The sequence below is a fragment of the Dermacentor variabilis genome, chromosome 3, assembly GCF_050947875.1.
Source record: "Dermacentor variabilis isolate Ectoservices chromosome 3, ASM5094787v1, whole genome shotgun sequence".
In the NCBI taxonomy this organism is placed as follows: domain Eukaryota; kingdom Metazoa; phylum Arthropoda; class Arachnida; order Ixodida; family Ixodidae; genus Dermacentor; species Dermacentor variabilis.
In genome coordinates, this window is record NC_134570.1 from 15,674,308 (window position 1) to 15,698,570 (window position 24,263).

At 49.4% G+C, this 24,263-nt stretch overlaps 1 protein-coding gene across 7 annotated transcripts in view; it reads right to left on the reverse strand.

The window, feature by feature from the left end:
* LOC142575180 (carboxypeptidase D-like) overlaps positions 1–24,263 on the reverse strand; it is a 193,700-nt gene that overhangs the window by 61,480 nt on the left and 107,957 nt on the right. The gene's annotated exons all lie outside the window — the stretch shown is intronic.

The window sequence follows — 24,263 nt, forward strand, 5'->3', positions numbered from 1 at the left end:
ACAAAGAACGAAGATAAACTCAAAGTAGGGAGAGGAACGTGCCGTCTTAACGAGACGAGAACGCTGCTTCTCATGTTCGATATTTCCAAGAACATCTTTTAAAGGGTCATTTCTAAAGGAACGCCATCACGTACATTCATGCCAATTTATACCGGTGCGTATCTGTTAGGTGTTAAGTGTTAGCGTGTCTTAACCACACTAACGAAATATTTCGCTGCACACTGCTTGCGCTACGCCTCAAGCTTACGACGAACAGCACAGCCACGTGCATGCATAAACGCTTTCCTATTTTGCAAATCAGATATGATTTGCTGCCTCGTCTCCTTTTTACGCGGCAAGAACGATTCAGCGAAAAGTGCGCGCAAGCATTTCGAACTGGTGAGAAAGATACGTTTAGTAGAAAAAGAAAAAAAAAACACTGAGTGCCCTTCCACTCTGTGGAGAAGGATGACCAGCGAAGCTGTGCACGTGGGCCCCTTGATGGCGAAGTGCACCACCTCCACCGCGGGGCGGCCCGGCATTGCACTATATATGTTCGGGGGATCGGCCCATGTATGGGGAGTTTTTTGCTTACCACACCAACGACACGAAAATTTCCTGGGACGGTAGAGGTATAGAGCTTCGGCATAAAAAAAAAAGAAGAATACGGCAATTAAGCCTTGAACGTGCATTTGGAGCACACGTGCGCACACGGCCGTCTGCCCGTTGTTCGTTTAGCCGCGGGAGACGCGAGACCAACTCTTCCTGTTTGATAAGACGCATAACGGTGGACGCCCGTCCAGCATTCTGAATGAATCGCGCTCGCCTTCGCAATTGTTTCGACACGGCGACCTAGTCCTTGGCTATCTGAGCCAAAATCAAGCCGCCCACCATATGCGTTTTGTGGCCGACGGACGCGCACTGAATAGAATCGCAGCCTGCACTGCAGCTGCCGCGCAGGGGCGACCCGACTGAAACCTCTCCACGGCTGGGCACCGTTGGAAACGTACGATAATAGTTCTGACTCGATTCCCTCGAGAGTCGACCTCTGCCCTGCAGGAGTCTCCGGAGCCTGGCGCATAGGTATCCGCAATCTGCAGGCAGTTCAGGCGGTGCTGTTGCGTCGACAGAGTTTCTCGTATACGCCGCCGAATCGAGTTCCTGTAAATTACGTCGTAACATTGCAAGGCTTCCTGGCCGCTCTTCAGATTCGGCACAGGAGGCGAGCGAATGAAGAAATACATAATGCTGACATTGAGAGAGGCGACGTAAAAGGAGAAACTGGAAATGGAGCAGAATGACTAAGTAGCAGTCTTAAGGCATTGCCTAGTGTGCACTTACGTTTATTTATTTTTCAACTCTCCTCAGCAGACAGTCGGAAACGTAAAGCGTTAAGGACGTCCCGCAAGGACAGTACGGCGACACCTTCCAATTTCCTCGCGTCGCGTACTCGTCGGCCTTCGGACAGGCCGCACGCAGATGCCTCTGGTCAACCCCCGCACACAGTTCTCTAATATTATATTTGGAATATGCAATGATGTACTAGCAAGATTTCTTTTAACGCTTGTATTTGGGGGCTGTTATGCAGTGTCGGCATTCCTTTTTCAGTTTTCTTTCCTTGTATTTAAGAAGACTAAAGAATTTTTTCAAGCAAGCTTAGCTCAAGGAAACTTAGAATATAAGAGGGAGGCTTACGAGCTCTGGCGAGCGGGAGATCGGAATGTCAGCGTCAAAAGACGAAAGCACGCGAGTGCACAGAAGCGGCGAAGCGTTCGAGGCCGTCGACGATGCTGCGCGCGGAGGACGGTTGAGTCGTTTTGCTTGCGTGTGCCCAAGTTAACCGCATTCAAAATACGCGCCTTTGGTCTTTCGACGTGTGTTCAATCACCCGCAAAATTTTATTTCTCTGCTAGAATTTTCGTTCAACAAGCGTGGAAGCGTTTAAGGAAGTTTTCACGGAAATAATACTGTTCGATTGCTATACCACGCTCATATCCACTCGCTGCGGCCAAATCACGATGCTGTAGATGAGAGTTGTTGCTACATGGGACACGCGCAGGCAAGTGACGCAGATGCACAAGGTTATGTGGGCCCGTGTTTGCCGCTTGCCATGCGCAGCGCCACTGACCGCACATCTTTGGTTCGCGGTTGCACTTCAAGCTATAGAGCTTGAACCATTTCACATCGTTGTGTCGGTTGACATGCGAACCACCCTGTGCAAAATAACAATAGTACTGGTTAAATAACAAAATTTCTGTACGATAAGCAAAACGAGAACAAGGTGAAACCTGGAACCGACAAGTTGACTTGTCTTTTTCAAGGCGACATATATGCTTTCCTCGGCACGATATATATGGGTAGGGTTCTTCTAAAGGGGTGTGTTTTCCCCAAATCCATGTAAAGTGTGAATAACGCACGCTTTCATCTGGCTTATGTATTACTGTAATTATTTGCCGAAATCGCACGTATTTAGTGCCATGTCACAAGTTGTAAAAAGCCATTTGCCGCGCTTTGGGACTTCGCGTGTGGCTGCAATGGGAGCCTCACAGCGCACGAGTCGAAGCGGCAAAAGCACGTGCGTCGATGTCTCGATTCGTCGGACGACGGCCAAAGCGCGCCGATCCAGTGCAACGTCGGAATATAACTTCACACGAAAACGCAAAGTTCCTCGAGTTGGCGATGTAGCAGCAACTGCAGACGACCGGCCTCGTCGCCTGCTCGCTCTCGGCGTCACGAGGGCGTCATGCTCGCCGAGGGAAGAGTGAGAAGTGTGCGGCGGAGCGCGGGTAAAGCACGACACATTTCCAAGCGCATTTAGGGCTTCTAATCAAGCCTTCCCTGCCCATCGCGTCACAAGCGCACGTATCCATTCTTGGGGCCTGTCCAAGAATATAGTCGCACGTACCCAGCGGTCCAAGTTGTCTACTCGGCAAGACGGCAACCGCAAAGTGGGAGGAAGCAACAAAGAGATTGTGCTGGGAACCTGCTGGAATATGCTGGAAATTCGTTGGATGTGTTGGTGGTAGTCGTATGCGCAGGATGGGATGGTCATTTCGCTCACGTGTTCGACGCACGCAACCGCCAGCACTGCTGCAGCGGATGTCCGGCACGCGCGCGGCAGTTGTCGTTCGCTCGTGTCTTGCGGCAGCTCGTCGGGCAGCTTCTCTTTCGGGCGCGTCTTCTAGCAGGCGGTCATTAGCGTCGCTCGTTTCCCGCCCAAGACAGGGGGAAAAAAGAAGCTAGATGCGCTCGCTTCCCTCGTCACAGCGCCCGGTTTTAACGTCGGCCTCCGAGGAAAACCAAGGCGGGCCGTCCCGACTCGAAGACGCCCGAGAGACCGCTTTAATTATCAGCCGACAAAACAGCTCGGTACAAAGACGTCGACGAAGCTGCCGGTGCCCGAGTGGAAATGGTGCCAAGAGATGTAAAACGAACGAAGTGCAATTCCATAAGAATGAAGGTGGCTGCCCACCTGTTTATTTATTTTGCACGCTGCGCCCCCACCCCCAAACCCATAATCTCACGAATGGTCAGGGGAATACCCTTCTTTGGAATCTCAGTTTCCTTTTTGAGGTCGAGCAACTTGCTGTTTTCTTACTTTGCCTGCTACTTGTAAACGCTGGAAAATTGAATTTAAACGGCATGTGACGTCATAACGTTTCGTGCCCGTGATGGTCTCTATATATAGCTACCTTCATCTCGCCAGCGATCGGATCTTGTTTCCTAGAGATGGCCAAATGGGTCACTGACAGCAATCGTATAGCAAACAAATAAGGGGACGAGCGACGACAGATTTCAGGCAGTGGCTATTTGCGCGAAGAAAAAAGAGCGATAGAGAGGAGAAGGACGTCTTTCCCAGAAAGGCCGATCTTGCACGCTAGATTTATTTGGCCGTTCGGGCCTCCGACAGCTTAAGGGACGTGCTGACAGGTTGAGAAGTGGCTTTAGTTTTCACAGTATTGGTTATTTTGAGTAACTTTTGTTTCAGAACGTGCGACAATCCAGTTCTTTCTACATATATGTTTTAATGGTCGACGTCTGCAAACTATATTTCGCGCGATGAATACACACATGCAAGGGGTCAAACGTTATTTCATCGTCTTATTTTTCGTTCTTTGCAATATCTTATTATATTTCCTCATGGAGAATATTTGTTCGTAAGGATGAAATCGCCATTTTTAAAGTTCTGACACAAGTTAATTTTTTTTCCTCAAAACTTGCAGAGGCCAATCAAAGAAATATTATTCCTGGAACTTTGGACCATCGCTAATTTGTTCTTCGAGTGGAAAAGAAATTGCAAAAAATATTTATCCTTGCACAATGGTAGCACTAAAAGCGGCTGTTCGTCGAACATAGCCCACTTTTAAGAAATGACGTACAAATCTCCACTGAGGATAATTCTAGACCTGGAAGCGAACGTCAAAGAGATCTTAAACAGCATGATCGAGCTTACTAATATGTTTAGTTTTATTCGTGACGTGATCTTGGCTAACGCATGCACTTACAGCACAAAAGCGTATTCGAAAATATTTCTGCAATAAATATTCTTCAACACTTTTAGATGCAGAAGCGTTAGGTCAAATAGGCGAGCAAAAATTTGAACGCTGACGAAGTGTGCCCGGACTCTTTCAATGAAATCACATTTGAGGTATTCACGGTGGCTGGGTTATTACAGCGACTGATAATTTTCGATGAGATGTGATTACCTTGTTATGATTAGAAAAGTGAATAATAATAATTGATGTCTGATTATGTAATGCCCCTATATTGGAAACCACGGGAAACAAGACTTTCAAGCGCCAGCCAGAAACGGAAATACCATCAATGTTTCGAAGAATGGCGAAGAATGGTGTCTCGTGACCCCTTCCTTCGTCCGTTGTTTTATTTGGCGCCTTCGTTGTAATCATGCATAACCATCTCGCCCACCAGCACGTGCTCAGTGGTGTTATAAGGATTGCCAAGTTTCGTAAATGTTACAAAATGAGCACAGCTTAGTTGGAAATATCCATTTGACCGAAATTCCGGGAAGGTAAAACGCAGGAGGCTATAACGAAGCTTAGAGAATATGTTCTCGTTATGAAAGGCATTGTGCCAGCAGCGAATATTTCCGAATGTCTTGAAGTTATTCATTATTCAGTGGCCGCCCGCTTTAGCACCAGATCTTCCGCCGGGAATTTTTTCTCTTCCTTAAATAAGGCACGAAAAAAAAAGGAACAAACACGGCAATAATTTGGCGCTGAGATACTGCCGCACTGCAGTGTAGCGATGCACCTAGCGACCGCAGTGCGCCTGAACTGCCTCGCTTCTTGAGTAACGTCCACGAACATTCGTCGGAAGATGCGTAGCGAGCGCGTAGAACTTCTTAGTGGGTGCGCCGGACAGCCGAAAGTTTCATAGCTCTGCGTCATTTTATCGGTCACCGAGCTTGTCTCTTCAGCACCCCTGTGAACAGGCATACGCCAGCAGCCACTTTCGTCTCCCTTTTGTCCGTGTCGACGGTGTTTCCATCGAGAGCTTGCTGCGCAAACGCACAAAAGCCTGAAAACATAACGTACAATGTACACATTAGGACCATTCTAGAAGTCCCACGTCTACCTCGAGACATCCAAGGAGGAATGCAGACCTGCGTATACGTTAACGGTGGGCGACTTGAACCCTTGACAAATGACGACGAGCTTCGTCCGTGACAGGAGAATAACTTTTGGGCGACTTGGTGTTTACTTAACATGTTGCTTAACATGTCGCCTCTCACTGTCCTCTTTGGTGTGTCTTTTTTTTTTTTTGCCCTGACAGGAGTCGCGAAATGTTCGTTAGGGCAAGCATATGGGCGAGTACTATATATAGCATGGCATGGCGTGGCGCATGCGGTGTGGTGCCTCCATCCACTCCAGGCTCTTCTTGTCATTCTCGGCATCAAAAAGAAAACGGAGCTGTGATCTCTCGTCCTCAAACAAACAGTGCGTTCAGCCCTGCATGAGAAGCGCAGAGAACGCATCCACGTTTACACGGATTGTTCTGACTCCTCTAATAGTTCATCTTGAGCAGTGGTTATTCCCGCAAAATCTGTCACCATCTAATTGAAGACGTCTGACATTACATCATCGACGGCTGCAGAACCCGCAGCTATCCGCGCTGCTCTGTAGTTTATTGGTCGCAAATAATCACAGTCATGGTCCATTTCTTGTGACTCGAAGGCAGTTCTCCAGTGTCCGCTGTCCCTTCTCAACCACGGACTTAACGTAAAATTAGACGCAGACATTCGACTACTTCACCAACACGCAATCGACTAGGTATGGTATCGTATGGAATGAAAAACTTTATTCAGGTTCCTTCAGGTCGCGCTAGATTCCTAGTCCGAAGCGGGCCGCTTCCATGTCGGGACCGAAAGGCCTATAGCCTCTCGGCCGCATCGCGGGCCCGGTGGACTGCCCATTTCTGTTCTTCTAGTTCGGGGCTACGGGGAACAACATTATCTACCGGGGGATATCGGGTCATTACGGAATTTCGGGAAATCACAGTGCGGATGACGCTGCCCGATCGACCCACGATGGTGCCCATATTATACCAATACCACTGTCGAGAGCAGATGCAGCCACAAGGCTTCGCCCCCTGGCACGCGAGCTTACGCCGACTCTGTGGAACACCAGTGAATTCACCAACGCACGTATCCACAGATTGGATCCACGTCTGCAACACCGTCTTCCACCAGGGTTACCACGAGCGGAAGCAACACTTCTGTGCCGCCTGTGGCTCGGCGTGGCATTCACGAACGCCTATTCCTTCCGCGTTGGAATGGCCGACAGCCCTGCTTGCAACACCTGCGGCTGCGAGGAGACGATCGAACACCTCGTCTGTTACTGTGCCCGTTATAATGTGTCAAGAAAAGTGCTCGCGACCGAGCTCGAAAAGCTTGCACGATCGCCCCTTCACAGAGGAAAAAGTTCTAGGATACTGGTCCGGACGGGTTTCGGCGCTCGAGGCTTTAAGGGCTCTGCTCAAGTTCTTAAGGGCTTGTGAATCGTGCGACAAAATTTGAAAGTTGCAGCGCGTAGCATTACGTTTTTGTGAGAATTTTTCTCTCTTTATTATTTTATTTGCTTCTTCTTTCACGTTTTACTCCCTTTGCCCCATTTTTCAGCAGAGGGTAGCCAGCCGCTACTTACATGCACTGGCTAACCACCCTGTGTTCCCTTTTCTCTCTCTCTCTCTCTCTCTCTGGCATGGCGAGTTCCACGTTACGAAACATGGATTTTTCTTGATTCCTCTTTCTTAAACAAGAAGCATAAGGAAATAAGGAGCGAACTTCTACAGCGTCAGACACACAAATTTTTTTCTAATCCACAAGCAGCAATAAAGAGTTCAAACAAACAACTTCTACGCAGTATCTAATCTTGCGCGCTCTGACTGGTATATATAGACAAAACAGTTAAAGGCAGCCACCCCTCCCCCCAGTTCATCCTTTCCACTTTCTCTCTTTCTCTCTATTGAATCACGTTAGAGAGTCATGCAACCCCTGTCAGTCAGTTTCTCAGTGTCTTTTCCTCTGAGGAAGGCAACAGTCACTTGATAAGAAACACACTGGTCCACCTAGCTAAGCTGCGCGTACAGATTTATTTGTTACCTTCGGCGTGTATAATCACACCACGCTACAAGGATATATTTTCTTCCGCCCTCTGTGTATGCTATCCAAGCACAGCCCGGGAAGCCGCCGCTTCGCCACCGGATCCGCGCGTACGTGGCGGTGCAGCATCCGCGATCACCAGCCTGCCAGCGCCTGTTTGTTTGGGTTTATGCGGCGCCGCGCCATTCGAGACCCCGTTCGCGCCTCGGGCGGGCCGCAGCTCAATCGTGGTAGCCCGTTGCGAAGCGGATGTTGGCTGCCGTCGTTCTTTCAAACGCTCTTCGCACGCGGCTGTTGCAACCAAACAAACAATGGAGTTTCGTGATGACTTGGCCTTGGGTTTCGATGACAGTGTCACTTTTCTTACTCTTCTTTGAGCTTTAGTTTATTTCCTTCTTTTTTTCAGGTTCGGAGTTTAAAGATTTCTTGAACAAAGGTTAAGCTTCAGAATTGATTCCGTATATTGCGAGACCTTCAGTGCGACAAATAAATGGCGAATGCTTAAGGAATATACATTTCTTAATTCGAAAGCTTCCCTGCAGGAGGCTGCCCACAGGCATGCTAAAAAAAAAAGAAGAAAAGCTCCTGCTTGAGCAAAGAAAAAAGAAGAAGCTCACGCAGTGTGCGCGGCTATAACCGAAGCATTAAGTTCAGTGTTCACAGCGCTCACTGCAGCTACCTTGTTTCCTCTATCTCGATCGGCTTCTTCTGCAGAGTAATATACATCCCATATTTGCTGCATAATAAATGTATGATGGCAAACTAGACTCAACACGGTTTAGTTTAGGAAAAAATGTATGAATGTTGAAAAGTCTGGATATTAGATTATTCTTTTTAATAAACGGAGAGGGTGTTCATTGTAGGCCAACAACAATCCGAGCGATGCTCGTCGTTTCTGTGCTAATCGAGGACCGGCATTGTGGCTCGCTCAGAGGATAGTAGGCAATTTCGTTTTAATAAATATTAGTTACCTTCGCATGACAGCACTAAATCTCTTACATTAATGCTGTGCATTTCCTGCTTCTCTTCTTCATTGCATATTGACACGCAGGAAGTTCGGCCAATGAAAGTGCCGGCTATCCCTGAATCATAACTAAGAAAAGCAACAAGGAAAAAAGCAAACGGTAATGAAATTACAAAACTCTGTCGAATCAAGTCTGTAACGAAATTATAAGACGCTATCGAAGAAACTCCATATATTAGGGAGTGAAACAGAGAAAAGGGGGGAAAAGGTTATATAAGAGGACAATAATAGCGCAAGCACGAACATGTCACGGAAACATAGAGAAAATTAAAAACACATAATTACTGTTCACAGAGAACGTCACTGTCTACGAGGAAAGCCTATATAGCTTTGACAACTCATCTCTATTTGTTGGAGCACGGCCAGAATCCACGCACTTTTTGCACCAAGCAAGGGCACCCGCCTGTGTAGCTGTGGTCACATGTCTGCCCTCTTTCCGATCGCTATTTCTCCCACTCCAGTGCAGGGTGGCAAACTCTCCATCTTCATATAGCGATGTTCATCGTGCTGGTTGTGGGGGGGGAGTGAGGCTGCACTCTATGACCACAGATTGTGCTGGCCGCCATCGTTGTCGCTAGGGTGTGCGTTTGCTTAGGGGGCATAAGTTGTTAGAAAAATTGTTAGTTTCATTACGCACAACTTCTCGTAAATATGCCCTGCTTCGCCGTCGCTACAGCGTGACATCTTGCCTTTCCAGCGTGGCACTAAAATTAAAAAAAACAACATCTCAAGTTCGCTTCAGGACGAGACACTGAGCAGAAACAGTGACAACGCGATGTCTTGGTCTCGTTTGGTGGCGGTTTCCAGAGGGCGAATACGGACCCTCCAGTGTGCCCGAAGAGCAGGCTGGAGAGTCCGGCGCCAACATCACCGGCACTACTGATACCGGCGCATTCCCTGTGGTTATGGTGGAGACCTTAGGGCTCCCGTTCGGTCACTGGAAAGCACTATCAATCTTTGTCCCGAACCGCTTTCACGAGATACCTTGTTTAACAACGTAATTCATTTGCAGTGCAGCACACCACGAAGGGAAAGCATGCGTCAGTAGAGAGGCCTTGGATTTGCGCGCAGCCGGAACTGCGCCGCGCCGAACGCACGCAGGCTGTTCACGTCCGTAGTTCAGAACTGATTGTGGCTTTTTTACGCTGTAACCACACAACGCAAAGAAAGAAAGAAAGAAAGAAAGAAAGAAAGAAAGAAAGAAAGAAAGAAAGAAAGAAAGAAAGACACCCGTGTGTAGCGCAACAGTCCTCGTGCCGAGAGAGGAGGAGCACTGTTGGGCGCACGACGCGAGACTGTTAACGAGCCGGTGGCCGTCGCCGACCGCGTGGGCCGCCCCGGCTGTCCGCACCGCGCGGAAACCGCGCCGACGGCGAGCGCACGCCTGCGGCGCTGGAATCCGGGCAGTGAATGGGCCGCCGACGAAGGCCGCTTCTCCTTTGACCCAGAAGGACAACTGGCGACGATTCCCCCGGCGATATTGCGCGCACAAGGAGGGAGGGAGGGTAATGCCGCGGTTCTTGGCCAGTGGGGCGTCGCGCGCGATTGATTCGAGTACGTGGTGAAGTGCGAAGTGAATGCATTGCGAACAAGTACCATGCTATCCGACCGCACCAATGTACCTGCTACATAGTCGTACCAACGTCTGCATCAAAAAAACTTTCAAGAGGTTCCGACTGACAAAACAGCCGTCCTTCCGACGCGTTATTCAACGGATCGGGTTGTCTTGGCGCACGTGCGTTTCTCACTTGACCGGTGACGTTGGCGGGCAATGGATGATTCGAAACATAATTGAAGGCTTTGGAGAGTATAGGCTTCCCCATAGTTGATTGATTGATTGATTGATTGATTGATTGATTGATTGATTGATTGATTGATTGATTGATTGATTGATTGATTTCACAAATGAGTACCACAAACTCACGTTAAACACAAAGCAAACATTGAACGCCCCCTGGTCGCAGCCGAAGTCGGCCCGGACTGCTTTAAAAACGCTATACTCGCATCTTGAATAGGTGCACGGTAGCGCGATTAAAAGACAAGACAAAAGAATACACATAGGGGCACGCACAGAGATGTACGGTCGCTCGATGAAAAAGGCAGGACAGAAGAAGACACACAGGGACACACACAGCGCTATAACTTAGCGCTGCGTGTGTCCCTGTATGTATTCTTTTGTCTTTTAATCGCGCTGTGTCCCAGAGTGTCTTCTTTTGTCCTGTATTTTAATCGAGCGACCGTACACCTATTCGGTATGCGTTACCAACAAGCCCACACTGCAACCCTCGTGAGCTACACTCGCGGACAGCTTTCTGTGGCAAAGAAGGGAAAGCTACGGGGGCGTGGCCGCTGCACACATGTTACGGCGCCAAGTAGTCCGACAGCGCTTGACAGTGCTTTTTGGTGCTCGGAGTAGACGCCGAATGGACGCAGCTTCCATGTGCGACGGTTTCGCGTTTGCCCAGACGCGGAAGGGAAAAGCTGCAAAATAAGTAAACCTTTACACTCAGCGGTGTGTTCTGACTTAACTATTGCTATTAAAGTGTTTACGTTTTTTCTCTTCCTTAGCTAAACTATAACGTAGATTAAAACAGGGACTCTTTTCTGAAGCACTCTCACTTGTGCGCGCTTTGCCTCCGTAGCTTTCCCTTCATTGCCACAGAAACTAGTCCGCAAGTATAGTGTGCTTTTAAAAGAAACGGAACTGATGAAAAAGCTATACTGTGTGGAAACTGATGCAGTCTTCTTTTTTTCATCTTCTTTTGTGTTCTCATCTTTCCTGCCCTTACCCCATCTCCCTGTGTAAAGTAGCCAACCGGACACTTAATCTGGTTAACCTCCCTGTCTTTCGCCTCTTGTTTTCTCTCTTTCTCTTGAACATGCTTCGTTCAGGGGCGGCTATTGCATAGTATACTCTCTTGCGCAAATGTAAACAGATCTGCGAAATGCGCAGAAATGCAGTGGTGATGCTCAGGTAAACACGACCATGTAGTGTCAATACAAGGCATGCGCACCTACAATGTATGCGAGATAAATGGCCTACTAAGCGCCTCGTGACTATTGCTGGAAGGAGTGTTCCCAACGCACATTGTGTGTAATTCCATCTTGCTGCGAAAGCATATATATAGCAAAAATATGGGGCTATGGCCATCGTTCCTGCACGCAAGTAGTCTAATAGTGAATGAATAATAGAGCCTGGGAAAAACAAACTTTATCATCTTTGACGAAAAAAGATGTTAATCTGTTCGGCAACCGCCACGCATAGAGAGAGAGAGAGAGAGAGAATAGGAGATGACAGACAGGACGTTTATGCAGGCTCTTCTGCAACGTAGGCGGGGAATGATGAAGAGAAAGGACGATATTACTAAGAGTCTGTTCACGCAAACACGTGGAAGGCCAACAGCTGTATCTTTGAGAACCATACTAAACGCTAGACACGGCATCGTTAATATATCAGTATCAAGGGAAAGTTGAAGAAATTTAAAGACGCAAAATTGCGCAATGTGCGAAGAGCACCTTGTGGGAGATCATGAACTGCAGGCATTCCGATACGGACCATCAGCGATAGGTGGAAGTGGCTTAATTGTGAAGACACACGAGTGACTCTGTGTGTGTCAGCCCTCCAAGAGAACTTAGAAATTTCACTTGTCTCTCGGTGCTGCCAGTTAGCTTAAGTGCCCCGGAAACGGCTTTGAAGGAAAGTTGTCTCTTCTGTTACATTCATCGAACTTTCTTTACGACTTTTGTTTTTGTTCTCCGACCATACATTTAGACTTCGCGAAATATGCAAAAGAAACACGGAAGTTGCGAAATAGTTCATTAAAGGATTTCTCTTTGGCTTCCTAGCTTTCTTGAGAAAGCATTTTTATTGGTTAGGTCGCGTATTTTATTATCCTGGAAGCGAGAAAGCCCGCCAGATTTTCTAAAACTTCTCGAAGCGTTCTGCCTACATAATAAACAAATAAATTCAGCTTGTTTCCGTCTATGATTTTTTTCTATGTATTTCTTTCATGCAGCGCAGCACATATATCTTTTCAATGGGAGGTGGATAGAATCGTAAGGAGCGGCCCTAGGAGAATGAGTAATTGCAAATTTCATGGGCTGCCAGGAATGGCGCTACCGGTTCGCGCTAAGGTTCTCGCATTAACCTTGCCCCCGCGAGGATTGTTTGCCGGCGCGGTCTCAATTCGTAGTCGCGACGTTGCAAGCGCCTTTTATGCCGACCGACAGCCGGCGCGTGCTCAGAATGTGTCGGCGACGGCGCGCGTCGTGCGACGCAAGGGGAGTCGGGCGTGTGCGATGCCGCGCAAAATTCATGTCGTCTCGCGAGATTGAGATTAATTATACAGAAACGAGTACGCCCGGCGTTATCGACCCGTGCAGCTGTACGGCGAGCGCTTGGTGAAGCATTGTTGTAGTGTTGCGCGTGATGCACTGCAGTGCTTGCACGCGTACATTTGTACACGCTGCACAAATGTATGTGCGTCGGCACAATCTGTGATGTCCGGTTGTTTCATCGTCCTTCGGGGCTACACTTTGGCGAAGTACACAACTGTGGGATTAATGAGGACGTTATTTGTACGTTCCACGTTTTACTGTGCGTGTGTTTGTGTCGTGGACTCATCCCAGCAGCTACCAGTCCTAGCTGTTTGTGCGTGTGGTGCGCGAAGTGCTTATTCTTGAATTACTTGAGTGCCTCCTCTTCGTCCCTGTATTATGTGAAAGGGAATATTATCGTAGACGGACAAGGGGCACGCGCAGCGTCTTTTTTCTGTTTTTTCTTTTCGTTCTTTTGTGTTTTTTTTTGTTTTTTTGAGAGCACAAAGGGATGAAGAAGTCTATTGTGCAATCATGACCTGTGTTTGGATCGGACCGCTGGTACGATCTGTTGGGAACTCGGCGCTGACGCCCGTGGTTGTACCTGGGTCGCAAGCCCCAAGGGTAGCGTTGGCCTGGCGGCCTGGGGTACAACTGGAAGCATCCGAAGGTCCCGGCAAAGCATGAGTCTACTGGTAACAACGAAACAACTTGTTTATTTTAACATCGCAAAGAGTTGGCGGTCAGGTTGACCGAAGTAGAGAGACGGGAGAGCACTTCACTCAACAGAAGAAATCGGAGCCCCCCTTTTGGCGTCCGGGGGCAGCTGTTTTTATACTCTCGCAGTTGAGGGCAAGAAGGAACCCCTCAAAAGACGAGCACGTGAATGTACAATGGGCTAATGGTGACGCACACTGTCGTAGCGATGCCGTAGCACCATGTCGAGCACGATCTCGTAGCACCCTGTCGTGGCGCTGCCGGTCGGACACAATGACTGTAATGAGAGGATGGTCCCTGCTTTGGCATCGCCTGTTTCGGGCACAATGACTGGAATGAGATCCCTGCTTTGGCATCGCCTGTTTCGGGCACAATGACTGGAATGAGATCCCTGCTTTGGCATCGCCTGTTTCGGGCACAATGACTGGAATGCGAGGATGATCCCTAGGCGGTCGCATCGCCGCAGTCGCGCCTGGAAACACCTGGCGATGAGTGTTGCGGCGACGACGATCGGGCCAAAATGTCTGCCGCCCCGCCGCAGTCGCGCCGGCAAAACCACGTGTCGCAGGCGAAACGCAACAGACCGCCCCGCCGGGGGAAGGAGATCCCGATGGACAGGGGACTGCATCCGCTGTCCGGAGGGATGTCGCTCGATGATGCTCATAACCGAAGTCGGGCGTCCCTCGACGTTTCTTGAGCGCAGCGCACAGAGAAGGCCTCGTTCTCTTGTTCAGGTTCGCACGGGACACTGCAAAGTGACTTCGGGAGAGTTCACATTTTTGTTCTCGTTCCCGGCAAGCGTTAGAACTACGCTGAAACTCAACCGCTCAGTCAGCAAGCACGGCACAACCCTCACTAAGCCCTGCCAGGCTCTTTCCCCTTTTTATACCACTGCCTAGTTCCTTACAGTAGTCTAGCATCACTCAGAACGCGTCCACAAATTGAAAAATTGCACTAGAAAGCATATCATCACTTTGAAACACTAAACAAAAGCAATATGTTAAAAAAAAATCCTGCCTCAGGAAGAAAAACATCAGTAACAAACAATTTTGAGGCTGATTCCTACGTTAGGGGCTTCGACTTAAGCCATCGGCGTTACCGTTGAGACTCCCCTTTTTGTAACGCACCTCAAAGGAATATTGTTGTAAAGCGAGGCTCCAGCGCAGGAGGCGGCCATTTTTGGGAGAGATGGTCTGCAGCCATTGGAGAGGGCAGTGATCCGTCTCAATGATAAACCTCGAGCCGGCTAGATAGCATGACAATTTCTGAACGGCCCACACGAGACATGCACACTCTTTCTCGGTGGCGCTATACGCCTGCTCACGACTGGTCAGCTTACGACTAGCATACAGGACGGGGTGTTCTACTTCTCCATTTTCCCGTTGGCACAGTACAACGCCCATGCCTCGCTCACTAGCATCGCACTGAACAATGAACCCTTTTGTATAGTCTGGCGATCGTAGCACAGGCTGGCTTGTTAGGGCACTCTTTAGGGCGCTAAAAGCTCTTTCCTTGGTCTCGTCCCAGACGACTGTTTGAGGCTCTGTCTTTCTTAGAGCATCCGTCAGGGGAGCCGCGATATCAGAGTACCTAGGGATGTACCTCTGATAGTAGCCGGCGACACCTAAGAACGACCGAATATCGGTCTTCGTGCGCGGTTGCGGGAAGTCTCGCACAGCGGCCACCTTTATTTCAGAGGGGCGGCGACGACCCTGACCAATCACGTGACCGAGGTAGACAACCTCGGCCTGTGCTATCTGGCACTTAGGAGCCTTGACTGTCAAGCCCGCTTCGCGCAGGCGGGTTAGCACTGCCCGCAAGTGTGTCATATGCTCAGACCAGGATGCGGAGAATATCGCTACGTCGTCTAGATACGGTAAAGCGAATTCTTGCTGTCCCCGCAACACTTTATCCATGAGACTTGAAAAACAGTATGGCGCGTTCTTCAAACCAAAACTCAACACTTTAGGACGGAATGTTCCCATTGGTGAAATGAACGCCGCATACCTACTAGCCTCTTCTGTAAGTGGAACCTGCCAATAACCCCTGACAAGATCTAGGGTGGAAATAAACTGAGCGCTACTAACTTTCTCAAGGCGCTCCTCGATGTTAGGGATCGGATAAATTTGATCCTTAGTGATGGAATTAAGCCTGCGGTAGTCGACGCAAGGACGAGGTTCCTTGCCCGGTACCTCAACTAAAATCAAAGGGGAGGTATAATCACTCTCACCTGCCTCAATAACACCGAGCTGTAGCATTTTCTTTACCTCAGCCTCCATAATATCGCTCTGGCGGGGTGACACCCGATACGCCTTGGATCGTACTGGCTCTGGAGAGGTAAGTTCTATATCATGAGTAAGTACAGAAGTCCTACCAGGCCTCTCAGAGAACAGACCTTGAAACTCTTGTAATAGCTGGTGTAGTTCGGTTTTCTGCTCAGGCGACAGCGGCGCTTTACTGATAAGGTCACTAATGACTTGACCGGTGTCTTCCCTGTTCGTCACTGAGCCTAGTCCTGGAAGCTCGACCGGAAGCTCTTCAGGAACGTTTACCATCATGCACACCACTGCTTCCCTTTGTCTATAAGGTTTGAGCAGATTACAGTGGTAAACTTGCTGTGCTTTCCGCTTTCCTGGCAGACTTACCACGTAGTTAACGTCCGACAGTTTCTGAACAATTCGTGCTGGGCCCTCCCACTGCACGTCTAGTTTGTTGTTTAGCGATGTGCGCAATATCATGACCTCATCGCCAACCTCAAAACGACGGGCCCTGGCTGTCCGATCATAATAAACCTTGGCCCTCTGCTGGGCCTTTGTCATTGCTTCACCTGACAACTCCTGTGCCCTTCTTAAGCGTTTGAGGAGCTTAAGTACGTACTCCACCACGACTGGGTCGTCGCCCCTACCTTCCCATGATTCTCGAAGCATGCGAAGCGGAGATCGAAGCGAGCGACCGTACACCAGTTCAGCTGGCGAAAACCCCGTAGCCGCATGCGGCGCGCTCCTTAAAGCAAACATCACCCCAGGCAGACACAGCTCCCAGTCAGTTCGATGTTCAAAACACAACGCTCTCAACACGCGCTTCATGACGGAGTGGAGCTTCTCAACGGAATTCGACTGTGGGTGGTACACTGAGCTGTGTAACAGCTTTACCCCACACCTTTCGAGAAAAGTTGTCGTCAAAGCGCTAGTAAACACTGGGCCCTGATCTGATTGAATTTCTGCAGGAAAACCAACTCGCGCAAATATGGACAGTAGTGCATTAACTATCTCAACTGAGCTGAGTTCTTTAAGCGGCACTGCTTCAGGGAACTTTGTCGCTGGGCAGATCACAGTCAAAATGTGTCTGTACCCCGTGGCTGTTACCGGCAGAGGTCCCACAGTATCAATAACGAGCCGTCTAAAAGGCTCCGTAATGATAGGTACCAATTTCAACGGCGCCCTCGATTTGTCCCCTGGTTTGCCCACCCGCTGACAAGTGTCACATGTCCTCACGAAATGGTCTGCGTCCCGAAAACACCCTGGCCAATAGTACTCTTGCAAGAGACGGTCCTTAGTTTTCTTAACTCCTAGGTGTCCGGACCACGAACCCCCGTGTGACAAGCGCAACAGATCCTGACGATAGCATTGAGGCACGATCAGCTGATCGAACTCCACTCCTCTGCGGTCTAGATACTTCCGGTACTGGACTCCACCTCTTTCCACAAAACGCGCAGTTTTCCTGGCGATACCTTCTTTGACATTGCAGCGCACGTTTTCCAGGCTGCCATCCTTTTTTTGCTCGGCTATCAAAGCCGTCCGGCTGACTTTTAGCAACCTATCAAGTCCGTCTGACGTAGGCGCGATGAGCAAATCAGTAGATAGCTCTTCTAACTTTCCCGAATCGGGATTTTCCTCTCCAGTATCTGGCGCCTTCAACGCTACAGACTCAATTTTATTCAGTTCGGGCGTGCTCTGAATATCAGCTTGCTGCGCCTCTGACCCTTTTTCGTTGTTTGATAACGTCGGCCCCGCAACTACCGCCTTTGCAGCGAGCTCCCGAACCTTCGATCTGGTTAAGGCCTGAACACTAGCTTCACCAAACAAAAGCCCCTTCTCGCGCAGGAGGTGATCGGACCTGTTTGAAAATAGGTACGGGTACTGGGGTGGCAGCATAGATGACACTGCCGCCTCTGTCTCAAGCGCTCCGAAAGGTCCTTCAATAAGCACCTTTGCTACTGGCAGACACACGCTATGAGCTTCCACGGCTTGCTTGATCCACGCGCACTCACCCGTGAACATATGGGGTTCTACGTAAGACGGGTGAACTACATCCATCGTAGCTGCGGAATCGCGAAGCACTCGGCACTCTTTCCCGTTCACGAGGAGGTCTCGCATGTAAGGCTCGAGAAGCTTCATGTTCTCGTCAGTGCTGCCTATTGAAAAAAACACAACTTTTGGTGTTGTTTCCGGACACTGCGCCGAAAAGTGACCCGGCTTCTGGCACGTATAACAAACGCCCGCTCGCCTCATCTCGAACCGCTTTCTGCGTTTGGCTGCCGCCGTCTCTTTACGTTTGGTCGGACTGCTTTCGCTCGCATCCGCACTACGCGTGTCCCCCTTTAATCTCATGGGCGTGAACTTCGGCCTCTCAAACTTCGAGCCAAATTCACCCTTTTGACCGTCCTTAGCTCCGCGAGCTCGACGCGTCACAAACTCCTCGGCTAGCTCAGCGGCTCTAGCCACCGTACTCACGTCTGGCCTATCCAAGACCCAGTATCGCACGTTCTCAGGTAACCGACTATAAAACTGTTCTAGCCCGAAACACTGCAGAACTTTATCGTGGTCACCGAACGCTTTCTCTTCTTTGAGCCACTCCTGCATGTTCGACATAAGCCTATACGCAAACTCTGTATATGACTCACTTCTGCCTTTCTCATTTTCCCGAAACTTCCGACGGAACGCCTCCGCAGACAGCCGGTACTTTTTTAGCAGACTCGATTTTACTTTGTCGAAATCCTCTGCTTCCTCTCTATCCAAGCGAGCGACTACGTCGGCCGCCTCGCCGGGTAACAAAGTGAGCAAGCGCTGTGGCCACGTTTCCCGAGAGAACCCCTGCTTCTCGCACGTTCGCTCAAAGTTAACCAGGAACAAACCAATGTCCTCTCCAAGCTTAAACGGCCGCATCAGGTCAGTCATTTTGAACAATACGCGTTCTCCTGCACCGTGTGCCTGACTTCCATTACGAGCGCGTTCCATCTCTACCTCAAGACGCTTCATTTCCAAAGCGTGTTGACGGTCACGCTCTTGTTGCTCTCGCTCTTTCTGTTCTTTACGTTCACGCTCTTCTTTTTCTTTTTGTTCTTTACGTTCACGCTCTTCTTTTTCTTTCTGTTCTTTAAGTTCGCGCTCCTGTCTTTTTGCAGTCTCTCTCTCTTCAATGGTCTCAAGGCATTCCGACAGCTCGTCATCCTCAGCCTCTAACTCAAGAATAGCCTTTATCAGTTCCGGTTTTCTTAGTTTGTCTGAGACATCCAGACCCAACTCTCTTGCAAGCTCCAACAATTTCGGTTTGCGCAACGACTTCAAATCCATGGCTGCTCTGAATGCTGCTTTCTCTACTGCTTACTATTGTCTTGCCGCAAACTAACCCGGCAGCAACGACAACCACAATTACCAGCTCTGTTTCTGACACTAACAAAAGCCTGGCAAAGCTCAGAAGAAGAAAGTCCCGCACTCACCAAACCTCGCAGGCAGGAATTCCGCGCAGTCGTTCCGCTGCAGGCAACCAGTCGTCACACAGGGCTCGTTGCACTGCTCCCGGATCGTTGTTGAGCTGTTCAGCATACAGTCAACTGCATCTCTTCGCTGCTGGCCTCCGTTGTCGCGATCTCACCGCTGGCAGACAGTTGTTTGAAGTCGGAGGCGATCTCACCGCTGGCAACCAGATGTTTGGATCGGACCGCTGGTACGATCTGTTGGGAACTCGGCGCTGACGCCCGTGGTTGTACCTGGGTCGCAAGCCCCAAGGGTAGCGTTGGCCTGGCGGCCTGGGGTACAACTGGAAGCATCCGAAGGTCCCGGCAAAGCATGAGTCGACTGGTAACAACGAAACAACTTGTTTATTTTAACATCGCAAAGAGTTGGCGGTCAGGTTGACCGAAGTAGAGAGACGGGAGAGCACTTCACTCAACAGAAGAAATCGGAGCCCCCCTTTTGGCGTCCGGGGGCAGCTGTTTTTATACTCTCGCAGTTGAGGGCAAGAAGGAACCCCTCAAAAGACGAGCACGTGAATGTACAATGGGCTAATGGTGACGCACACTGTCGTAGCGATGCCGTAGCACCATGTCGAGCACGATCTCGTAGCACCCTGTCGTGGCGCTGCCGGTCGGACACAATGACTGTAATGAGAGGATGGTCCCTGCTTTGGCATCGCCTGTTTCGGGCACAATGACTGGAATGAGATCCCTGCTTTGGCATCGCCTGTTTCGGGCACAATGACTGGAATGAGATCCCTGCTTTGGCATCGCCTGTTTCGGGCACAATGACTGGAATGCGAGGATGATCCCTAGGCGGTCGCATCGCCGCAGTCGCGCCTGGAAACACCTGGCGATGAGTGTTGCGGCGACGACGATCGGGCCAAAATGTCTGCCGCCCCGCCGCAGTCGCGCCGGCAAAACCACGTGTCGCAGGCGAAACGCAACACCTGTCATAGTTTGCTTCTCATACAATCCTCTCTGCATATTATAATGCTTCACATGGCTCTTGATCGCTTCAGTTTAGCATATGTAGGTCATTAGCTCGTTATTTACGTATACACTAACACGTTTGGTGTTGGTGTGTTTACGAAAACTGGTGGGACCACTGTGGCCGCTGAAAGGCTATTTTTGTATGGATTGGCGCTTACACGTCGTGGTACCATTGTTAATGTTATAGGAGAAGACACCTAAAAACAACAAGAATGACTGTTTGATAACTTCGTTGGCGGTGTTTTACACGGCAAAAGCAACGCTGGGGCTACGATGGATGGATGCCGTAGTAAAGGTCTCCGGATTGTTTTTGACCATCTGGATTTTTTAACGTGCACCCAAATCAAAGTACACGGGCGTCTTCACAATTCGGCCACTGCGACCGATAATCGAGCCCTCGTGCTCAGCAGATGAGAGCCGTAGCCACGACGGCAGGGAATAATTCTCGAAGAACGGAACTTGTTTTTAAATGTATGTGCTGCAAGAACAATACCCACGACAGTGACGCTTCCCGTGGTTACGGTGTGCATTTCAGCCGACGTGCGGACCTGCCCATTCCATCACCGTTATTCGGCGGGCTTGAAAAGCTGCGCGGAGGCTGCGAACAGTGGGCGATCTCGCAGATACCGGTAGCGCGTTCGCAGAGGCGACTCGCACGGCTTCCGTGTCTGTGCGGACGAGCGCGTTACGCGAGCTGCAAGCGTTGGCACACGTTCGCCGAATCTGTTCCGCTCGTTGTCGTCTTCCTCTACGCTGATGATGGACGACCCTCCTGGATCCGGTTGCGAGGGTGGAACGCACGGCTAGTGCCCACCGTGTATCGATGGCCAATTGAGGGCGAGCTGTATTGATCGTTTGTGCGCCTTACTTGAACAGGAAGTTTTGGAAAATAGCCTAGTATGGGGCTACAAATTGTATTCGAAGTCTTCATTTCTGAAATAATTATTATTCGCCCCATTGCACAAATAAAAGCGTAGATATTGACCACGACATAATAGAAGGTTTTGTGAAGAAGAGGCTTCCGATTTCTGCGCGGAATCCTGACAGATGTGAACGTAATTTTTTTTTTAACAAAGGTATGTTTATTTATTTTTTGTACCGTTCTTAAGTTCTGGGCAACAGACTATTAATGTAATACAATGTGGGTTGCCATGCAGCCCCTTCGGCTGTTCAGAGATACGCGAGGCAAAATGTGTCGATGGTGTCTGACATATACCGTACACCGGTGTGCATTGGTCATGGTAGGAAAAAAGAACACTGACAATAAGCATTAAATTACACTCGATTAGTCCTAATTGGCTTTTTTTGTAAGCTGATTTTTTTTCACACTCTCATTAAATATTTAATTCAACGGAAACTTGGCACGATAGAAAGGACGTATACTAAGAAAAGGTGGCTGGCGACATCACCTTGAAATTCCCGTATCAGCTTGTCGCAACGTCGGGAGTTTTTTAACGTCTGGCCAAGGCTGGTTGTTTGTGTATATGTAAAAATTAACAAAACTGCAGGTAACTAATAAACCTGACATTACCGAAAGGTCATTCTGCTAAAGAAGGCCTGGATACGCAAAGTACGTATTGCGCTATGTGTGATGTGACATTAGAGGGTTTTAGCTGACACGTACACAGCCTCGGCGTTACCGTTCAGCACAGCGACATCGTGTGTCGCTGCACACAGCCCCAGCTCGTGAGCTTACCATTGCGCCCTGTTGCTGTTTACTCTTGTCTGCGCCGACTCCGGCCAACCCCTCCACTTTTCTTATAATTAAAATTTTCTCTCTCTTTTCTCTGCCGCCGCAAATGCTTTCTTTTTGTTTCTTTTTTGATGTTGCCTGCCTCGCGTTTTTTAATGGACACCCAAATTTCAGTACAAGAGCGCTGGTGCATCCGCCCCCCCCCCCCCCCCGCCCCCCGAAATTGGAGCATTCTCACTGGCTATGGCGTTTTGCTGCTTAGCTCTGGAGGTCACGGGGTCTTCTCCAGTTCAGGGCGGCCGCCTTCCAATGGAGAACGGAATGCAAGAACGCCCGTGTAATTAGGCTAAAGTGCACGTTAGAGAACCACAGGTGGCCCAAATTATCCCGAATCCCTCCGTCCCTCAGAGACTCGGGGTTTGCTTCGGGACTCAACGACAACCGAACACCCGTTAAGCGGCTCCACTCGGTACGACGCCCCTCTCTCGAGAGACAAGGTTAAAACGGCTGGACTCACTCCAGATCATTTTCCGAGTCGAATTGAACGCTGGAACCGTGGCCACACCCATCGCTGGCGAAAAAAAAAGGTATTGTTACGAAGAGGAAGCGCGATGCGCTAATGTATTTACAGCTATTTACATGGGGAAAAGCTAATCGCTCACGCTGGTACGCAGGTCGCTGCTCTAGGAGACAGTCGACTGCGTCCTCTTCGTCTCCTTCCTGCGCGCACGGTTCTGTCCTACTGCGCTGTAACAATATGTTTGAGCACTGATGGCAGGTCTTCAAGTGTACCGGCCTGAGTATTCGATTATAGTTGTAAGCTTCCTCTTGCGTGCACGCAGTATTCCAACTTTTCCTCTTTCTACTCCCCATTTCCCTTACCCGCTGCGTAGGGTAGCAAACGGGAAGTTCGTCTGTTTGGTCTCTCTGCATCTCCTATCCTTGTTTTATCTCTATTCAAAGCGGCTGCATAAGTGAGCCTATAGGTTGTCAACGCCCGTCTGTGATTCTTGGTAAATATTTCGTGACCAGGTGCCTTCAGTATTCAAACGCACCGCAGTTGAGACGTGCCCCTGAATCAACTCTTGATCGCCGCCTGCAACATCCGAAGACCACGGTAACACACAGGTGCGCAACACACGGTAGAGTCGATCGACTGCTTCGACTTGAGGACTGTTTGTAAAAAAAACGGAGGGTAATCAGGCACGTCCCGCGCAGCACCGTTATTTTCAAGTTGCGCTATGCCTACGTCACTTCCGGCACGGGATCCCAGCCGCTGGAGGCGTCTTGAATGACACAACGGTACAGGCAGAAGGGACGCGCCACCTGGTCGCCGCGAGCCCCGCTCCTGCGTCCGTCCCAACGGCTCTTTCCAACTTTCTTGTGGTGCGCTTCGGTCTGCGATGGAAGGGCGAAAGGTTTTGCCAGACGCCCGCAAAAGGAGCCCGCTAGCAGCCATGATAAGCAGGTATTGCGGAACACAATGCGAATTCAAATGGGTGGACTCTGTCTTCTAAAGAACAAAAGGGGTCTCTGACAATGTCAAGGATTGGCCAAGGACGAACACCACGGCTTACGTAACCTGGCACTAAGCGATAGCCTAGGATTTCCGTTACTTTCTTCCCTGTTGCATTTTTCGAGAACGACTGCCTTTCTAAGGCACGGTAGAAGTCTGTCCTCCTTCTTGCCGTTAATTTCGTGCATTTAGAATGCACAACTGTTGTTGTAATCGCAGACTTCACAGTCTTACCACGTGGTCAGCCTCCCCTTTCCTACGGCGCAGTGCGAAAATCGTTGCCACCTCTATTTTTGACGTTATAGCTGAGTGCGTGTGTTGCGCAGTGATAATATCAAATGCATCTAAGCAGCGGGAGCTCTGCAAGCGAGAATATCTCCCAGCGTCGAAAATTTTTCGCAATGCGAAGTTTATGTAATTTTAGCAAATAAGTTAACCCAAAGTATCAATAGAGTTTTAAATAACCACCCTCCAGGACTTCACTTCGCATCTATAAATCTAACAATTGTACAATTCAAGTGTTCCATCTATATAGCACGCTAATCACACGATACTCGTGCTTTTTTTTCTGTGCGTCGTAACTGCTGCGTGCTTTGTAACTACATTGTCTGGGTGTTCATTCATGTGGTAATTTATTTGGGCTGTTTTAATCGTAAATTCTTATTCAGC